This window comes from Silene latifolia, chromosome 5 (genome assembly GCF_048544455.1).
Source record: "Silene latifolia isolate original U9 population chromosome 5, ASM4854445v1, whole genome shotgun sequence".
In the NCBI taxonomy this organism is placed as follows: Eukaryota; Viridiplantae; Streptophyta; class Magnoliopsida; order Caryophyllales; family Caryophyllaceae; genus Silene; species Silene latifolia.
In genome coordinates this window covers 90496211-90504951 of record NC_133530.1, presented here as the reverse complement: position 1 = coordinate 90504951, position 8741 = coordinate 90496211, and positions in this window count along the sequence as shown.

Below are 8741 nucleotides of genomic sequence, written 5' to 3'. Positions count from 1 at the left end.
CACCGACGACTTCCTTAGGGAGTCCGAATTTGGAACGGTGGACGGGGATGATAATAATGATGATGATGATGATGACGGGGACCTTTAGTCCTAAACGGCCTCGCGTTTGGCCTATCTTTGCTCCCTTCCCAATCCAAATGTCAAGTATGTTTCCCAACAATCCAAACTTCTCATTCATATTTAAATTTTGTATGCATTTAGTTAGAAATTCATATAATTACATTCATATAGGATTGCATTAGATTTCAAATTTGTAATATATTGTCACATTTAGTTATTGCATTCATATAGTGTAGCTTGCATCGTATTTCAATATTGCATATAGGTTAGATCATGCATTGCATATTTATTTGAAAACCACAAAAAAATTTTGAAAAACCAAAAATCAACAAAAACACGTATTTCATTTTCGAATTTCCTCCACACATTTATTTCCATTGGAAATATGTAAATAAATAAGTGTGGGGAGGAAATCCCGCTCATTTAAAAATACAAAAACATGTTATTTCTTTTCAAATATTCAAAAAACCCAAAAACAAGTTCTTTTAATTCTCCAACTTGCCCTCCCATGTAAATGAATAAGTGTGGGGAGGACCTAAAAAAAACCAAAAACATGCATTTTAATTTCCAAAAATCAAAAATACCAAAAATATGTCACTTTTATTTTCTAAAATTTCAAAAACCCCAAAAATATGTTCCTTTCATTTACCCTTTCTCTCCCTATACTTTGTTCCATTGAGGACAATGTAAATTTCAAGTGTGAGGAGGAAAATATCCACTTTGTGAATATTTGTTTATATTTGTTTATACCTTTAAATTTGATAAAAAAAATTCAAAAAAAAATGCCTAAAAATTGAAAATTTTCAAAATTCCAAAAACATTGCATTGTATATATATGTTGTTTGTTGACTAACCTTTGGCATAGACATCGACCATTCGAGGCAAAAAGGAGCTAGAAGACGCTTGGTAAACTCGTTCTAATCTCTTACTCCTTTACCGTTCTTTCTTTTTATCTCTTGAATATACGAAGGAGAATGGGATTTTTGTGCCTTGGATGTTCCCTTGGGGAACTTTGGTTGTTGGTGTTGATGTGCTGCTAGGATTAGTCAATATTGTTGCATGTTTACTTTATATTCTTTTCCATTTCTCGCATGCATTTGTTTCTCGTGTATATATATGTTGTGTTCCCTTCTTGTTGCATTGAGTTTGTACATAAATTTTTGAACAAAATTTGGTCTAGGAAGGGAGTATGATACCCTCTATGATGATATTGTCTAGGTCGTGTCTTTCCCCTCTTGGTGGCTTGCACCTTGTGACCTCCTTGTTAGAGTGTTTGCTTGCAAATACCCGGGAAATGAGGCTAGACCGGAAAGTTTTGACCACCTTGTGAGACCAAGACCGTAGACTAGGCCTAGATTTCGACATAGCTACTCAAAGGTGAGGATAGAACCTCCTTGGGATCGGTACATCCATACCCAGTCCCCCTTTAGGTGTGAGTAGGCTCCTTGCGTGGCATGTTACATCACGACGCACAAGCATGGCTGTAACACCCCCATATTCAGAGGAGCCTTAACTTGGTCTTCCTTAGGATATAAGGGCATTACCATCTCGGTTGCCCGAGGATAGCAATATTCAAATGTCGATAAAAAACTATTAAGATTTATTACAAGTGATTTAAACCAAAATACAATATAAAGGTACAACTCAAAGACTATTCACTAAAACCGTCATATCTCGTGAGGACTCATCCCTGCCCGGACTCCAGCTATCAACAACATCAACACCTGCTAAGACCGACTGCTCACCATAGGGGATCACGGCAGACACATAACAAACAAACAACCACACAAGGTCGATGCATCGAGATACGACGCAAAGAATAACGACTACAACTATCAACACAATACGATGTTAACGGTCTTACATACAATCACAACAAACCAACATCTCACATCGATCGTCCACCGGACCGATCCCCGCCGATGGGGGACCGCAGCCGTACCCACCAAATCCCCGCTCATCCTACTGAGCGATAACCATGTCCATTAATGTGCACAACCCCTTCGGTGGCGGGTTCCACGAAGGCGAAACTAGGGCGTGAAGCCACTCCCGCAAGTGACCCCACTCAGCCGAGGCCACGCCTCGCGAACCATAGACAACGATCACAACCATAATCACAATACCATTACTATATCAAACCAACAAACACAACACAACAACCAACTGACACGCTAGACCATCTACAGAAACTGAGTAGGCGAACCTACCTTTAAGCCATCGCAACCAATCCATGCCGACGTGACAACATGTCCAATGACCAAGCAACGCCTACAACCGAGTACCATCATCTATTACTTACAGGCAAACCCTAACTAAAGAACAAGGACACGGATGATGATTATGACATACCTATTGGGAGAAAGCTCAAGAAGAGACCGCTACCCGACACAAGTGACGCCCTCCTAAGGTTCATGGATCTTCAAAAAGGCTTCCATGGAGGTTTTGAGGTGAAGAGGAGGAAAGAGGCGATCGAATGATAGAAGGAAAGTGGCGGAAGTGACTTGCGGATTTAACAAAATGCGATATAAAACCCTCGTTGAAAACTGGGTACTCGATCGAGTACCCAACATACTCGATCGAGTAGCCCCTACTCGATCGAGTAACCTAGCTACTCGATCGAGTAGCCTCTACTCTATCAAGTACCACTCTTAACACGCAACCCAAGATGACTTCAAAGACTTACTTCTAAGACTATTCCCGCTCCCAAGGTCACCAACGCTGGTCAAGGGGTCCCTAAAAGGACGGGTATTACAGTCTTCCCCCTTAAAAAGAACTTCGTCCCCGAAGTTCAACTCACCTCTCCCGCTCATGACACGGAACCAACACGATCTCACCAAGCTTCTTGGCCAAACCATTACCTTTTGGAAATACCATCCCCCCATGTCATCATCATCACCGTCCACACTTATACCTATCGATTCTTACCACTATCATGCAAGCGTTATCGCCGTCAACCGTTATTCTATATATATATATATATAACATTTGACTCGCAATGCGAATCGCCACTCACGATCCCAAACGCAAGAACAACTATCAAACTATCAATCTAGAACATGTCTCATATTAACTTTCATGTGGTACAACTAATGCCACCATGTTACTTGGCAACGTGATTCAAATACGATTCATCGCACTATAACTATTTCTTCATGATCGTCTCTTGAAACATACAACCACATTCACTTTAAAGAACTAAAGTAATCCGTTATACTTCAGAATTTTTTTTTTTTTTTTTTTTTTTGTAATTAAAGCAAAACAAAATACCAACAACACTATGAACAAGCAAAACATTATTCAAAAACAACCTTTTTATTTCGCGACATTACTCTTCCCCTCTAAAAAGGAACTTCGTCCCCGAAGTTCACTACCCAATTTCAACGCATATTACTTATCATCTAATTCAAGACATGGGTTAAAGCATATTATTTATTGTAGACATTACTCGTTAAGCACAAACTCGTTAAATTAGAATTCATACACAAGCCACCGGAATAATTAGCCGCCGTCTAGCGGGCACGTTAAAATGGTATGCACAAACATGTGAGAAGATTTAATTCTGGTAATGGGATGAGGACAAGGCGTATGCAGCATTTAAGCAAAATAATCTATTACCGGTTTATTAATTGGTAACAATATGCATAGAAAACTCAAGCACGACTTCCAACATAGAGAATTAATGGTTCACAGGTGTAACTACGCACTAATAGCCACATTAAACATTAAACTTGCAATTATAAAACAATTGAACATTTTAAATTTTTTTTTTTTTTTTTTTTTTTTTTTTTGAAAACCTCCTGCAACAGTGCTACTCGATCGAGTAACTAGCGATACTCGATCTAGTGCCATGCTACTCGATCGAGTGGCCTACAGGTCAGAAACTTTTTCCTCCTTCCTTCCTGCAACTACTCGATAGAGTACGAGGTACTCTGTCGAGTACCTACAGGTCAAGGTGTTTTATAAAACCTGTCGTAAATCACGTACATGCACATCTTTGTCACATAAAGATCGAGTCGGGACGACTCCCCCGACTTCTAACATCCTGCAACAAGTCAAAGTATCAAATCCGGCCTTATGGCCAACAATACAAGTCTAACAAAGTCTCAATAAAACAACTACTAAAGTCTAGCAACGATACCAACACCTGAAACCAACTACCACTAACAAAGACAAGTACAAGGAGTATCACTCCTCCTGCTGCTGCTGCTGCTGCTGCTGCTCAAACATCACCTCATCATCACCACCACCAGAAGTACCTGCTCCCGATGATCCGATCCCCGCATCCACTCCTGCTCCTGCTCCTGGGCCCACGTACCATGGAGTCAAGCCACCGTAAGGGAAGGACTGAGGTGCCCCCCACGTCGACTGATCCACCCCGTAGGAATGGAAAACCCCTGAGTAGTCCCCAACTCCACTCCACCAAACTGGATGCGGTCCCTCGGTCCCTATCCCCTGAGCGTACGCCATCTCGTGCATGTTCCGGAGTGTCAAGGTAGACGACACTCTATCTGCCAAGTAGCTGGACCGCGTCTCCGGGGTGTCGAGGTAAGGGTAGCACGAAAAAGGATGATGCTGCTTTGTGGGCGCTCGGGTCGCGCCTAGTCTCCGAGGCCCTCTCCCTCACTCGACGGGGTCCCCTCCCCACTCTGGGTCTCTCCACCACCTCAACTCCCGCATTCTCGCCCTTCGTCGGCTCCGGCATCTCCTCGAGGATGGTGACGTCGATGAGATAGGTCGTAGGCGGCGGGGTCTGTCATCATCCTCCCTCCTCCTCATCGTCGGAGTCCACCGTCACTACCGTCGGCTCCAAGGGCTCCGTGGGTGGGAGGTGCTCGGAGAGCCGGAATCTTCATCCAACTCATGCCCCACACCCTCCACGCTAGGCTACCGTCAACCAAGGTCCTCAACCATTTCAGGTCGAGATAGTAGTCACGATCCATGGTAGGCTTTGGGGTAACTAGAGGCACGTACTCGAAGAAGCCTCAAAAGAGGTTAGCTTTTCAGCTAACCGAGTGGCAATAGCGCCACAACTCATGTACCGGGAAGAGGAAGAAGCCATCAAGGCAAGGGCAAGACAAACTATAGAAGGAGCATTAAAGACCACTTTTCTCGGCCCGCTCCGGTTGAGGTAAGACATCGAAGTAAGACCTCATGATTATTCAATTTCTTCGATATCCTTTTCGTCATAGAGGAGGTTCGAAAGAGAACGGAGAAAGATCCTCAAGGTAATATCTTGAACGTCATTAATCAAAGCATGTTGCTCGAGGTGGGAGCTTGCTTCCCGTCAAGCAAGGCATTAGGCGCGGACGCCGCACTCACTGGAATATCGGTGATGGAGTCCTTGGGAGGCTTGGCCAACCCAAGGTGAGAGGCAAACAGATCCATAGTCAGTAAAATCGGTATTCATTAATCTAAACTCAACAGTCTGGCCCGCTGAGTCATAGCTAAAAGAGCTCATGAACTCCAAGGTAAGAAAAGGGTAAGTATGCTTCCTCAGCCTATACAAACCCGTGAAACCCAAGGTCTCGAATATGGCCTCCTTTCCTTTTTAGACCATGAGATGTTCATTTATATGCATATTTTGAAACAACAAGTTGCATTCCGTTTTTTTTTTAGCCTCACATTGCCAAATAAGCCTAATTTTTCGACCCTTTAGACTAGGACCGATTTTGTTTACCCCTTTTGAGCCTTGACCTTTCATTTGATACCTACGATACTAACTACAACCCAAAAACAACCGACCTTGATCAAGAAAGTTGTCTATGAGTGTTGGTAGTATGAAGCTAGGGGATTTGAATCTTGGTTTAGTGGATGTGCACAATCCACTTGAGTCGGAATGATGGTTTAGTTTGGTTTGCTTTGAATAAAGAGGTTTTGAAAAAGAAAAGAAAAAGAAAATAGAAAAGGAGAAAAATATAATGAAAAAAAAAAAAAAAAAAAAAATTGCACAATTACTTTGTTTGATGAGAAAAAGCCAAGCAACACTCCTTCATCAATGGAGTAGAAAAAGGCGTTGCAAGAATAAAAGGGGACTTGATGTTTTTCCTAAGTGAGTCGGGTTTACACATTTTTTGCTCGATTTTGACAAGCCAATTTCTTGTTAGGGTGTAGACGTTACTCATTGGTTGTAATAAAAGTGGAAGAAGCGGAATTTTGACAACTACTTGATTTTAAACTCCAAATGATCCATAACGGTGCTTGCACCAATCCCGTTTCGACCCATCACCTAGCCCCGTTACAACCCTTGTTTCTTTTATGCATATTTTCCTTTTTTTTGCATCTCATTAATGGTCTTATAGGAGAAGATTCCATGTTAGATTGCGAGCATGTCTCACGAGTCGAGTAGATGAGTGATTTTGGTTACTTTTTGCACAAAAATCACCCGTTCCAAAAACAAAATGAGAGATTAGTGAAAATCGTGAGGAAGTCGGTAATCTTGGTCCCCTTAGTCATGGGTCAATTCGGTTGAATCTTGAGTGTGTCATGTGATTCTCGAAGGTTAGGCTTTGCTTCCCCCTTTCCCGCCTTTGAATCTGTTTCTTAGGCATTTGGTTGTCATATTGAGGTTGCTTGAGCCACCATTAGGGCTTTGACACCCCGCCAAGACTATGAGACGGTATCTCCCGACCAAAGCCTTTAACTGTTCAAAGTAAAACGGCCGCTTAGATGAGGAAAGCGGTTTGACCTTTTTGTGATGCATCCTATATTTTGATTCATGCTTCATTGTTGGTTGTGTCAAAAATTTTGTAGCAAGACCCAACTTGCCTTGCAATAGGGCACTCTCCCCTCATGGGTGTCAAATTGTGAGTTGAAGGGGCGTTGAGTGCGCTAATACTCGATCGGTTTAGGTAGTAGCTTAGTTGAGTGATGCTTATATTGTGCACCCACTCTCCATATCTATTGTAGTAGGAACTTGTACGTCGATTTTGGGCTTACTCGAGGACGAGTAAGGTTTAAGTGTGGGGAGTTTGATATACGATTTATTTACACCTTATTTCCCTCTTTCTTTTATGCATTCCGGCTTATATCGAGTCGGTTTCGTGTGCCTTTCCTTGTATTTTGTGCCCGATTCCCGTACTTGTTATTTTGTGTATCCTTTTGTAGGAACCGAGTCGAGTATAGAGGAATTGGGGCAAGAAAGGCATGCTAATGCCTTTACATGAAGAAAGGGGAGATGAGGAGGTGAGGACAATCCTCTGCCGGCAGCCGGTCCACCGGCAGAGGATGATGCTGTGAGGAGAAAAGAGGAAAAATAAGAAGAAGATGTTCTCTGTCGGCAGGCCGGCAGCCGGCCCACCGGCAGGGAACACAAGTCCAACACTTAGAAAATTTTTGAAGAAGTTTTCGGCCAAAAGTTGGAGAATTCTCTGCCGGCAGCCGGCCCACCGGCAGGGAATTACGCAGCATCTGTTTTTCTCAGCTTTTGAAGAACGCGCTGCCGGCACAGGAGGCCGGCAGCCGGCCCGCCGGCACAGGAACACGCAGCACGCAAATGAGCTTTTTCTCCTTTCCTCCCTTAATCTAATGATAGCCTATAAATACCCCCTCCTTAAACCCTTTGTACACACAACCCTAGATCTCAGAATATTTCCCTTTCCAAGTTAAAAACTTTATTAATCATTTTGTTAATCATTCCCTAATTAAGATAAGTTCTTGAATTAAGTTAGCAATAGAATTTGGGTTGTAAGAAGATTGAAGGTTTCTCCTTCTTTATTATTCTATCCTAATTCATCTTTGCTATTGAGTTGGTATTGCTTCTTTCCCTATTTTCATTAGTTTACATATTGCTCCTCCTTCTAATTTGTTTAATTGTTTTTGTTAAAATTGTATCCTTGTTGTTTGATTGTTGTTGCTTTCACTTTTGTTCATCGTTTCTTAGTTCATACTTGTTATTTCCACCCAAAGATTCTATCTTTGAGTTGTTTGTGTTAAAGATTGTGTCTTTTAGTATAATCTCCTCTCTTATTTGCTTGTTAATCATTTGTTTACATTTATCTCGTCTCTTATAATTGCTACAATAGTCATCATGCTTTCTCTTTATGTCATTTGTTCTTCTCCTTTTATTAGTATAATTATCCCCAATATGAGTGAGTAGATTTCCTTCTAGGGTTTAGGGGGAGTCTATATGGAATTAATGGGCATGATTGTATGATTATTTGGGTCTTTGGTGGATTGTTTATCTTTCTTGTTCATGCACACAAGGTGTTTGATGAGTTGCATGAGTGAAAGCTTATGCCTTTTTTCATTATTGCTTAATTCCCCCATTGAATGAAAGTTTGTGGTGGTCTTGTTGTATGTTTAAGAGAAGTGTGAATGTGTGATACTTAATGAGAGTTAGTTGTCACCTTTAGGATAATCAAGACATTGATTTTGCATCTTAGGATAAACTCTTACCATAGACCCCTTGAATCATCATGTTTGCCCTTAAACCATTTAGATGAACCCGAAAGTCCTAGCCCTTTAATCAATCGTATTCATCTTCATTAGATTGTTTGTTTAATTGCTCTAGTAGTTAGAACCTAAACCCCTTCTTTCATTGTTGATTAAACTTGACTCTAAGTTGGACCTAGTAGAAACCTCCGCCGTCTTCGTGTTCGACCCCGACTAAATACTACATTTAATTGGGTTTTATAAGTAGTTTTGATAGAGGGAAACCACGACAAATCTCTTGTTATCAATAC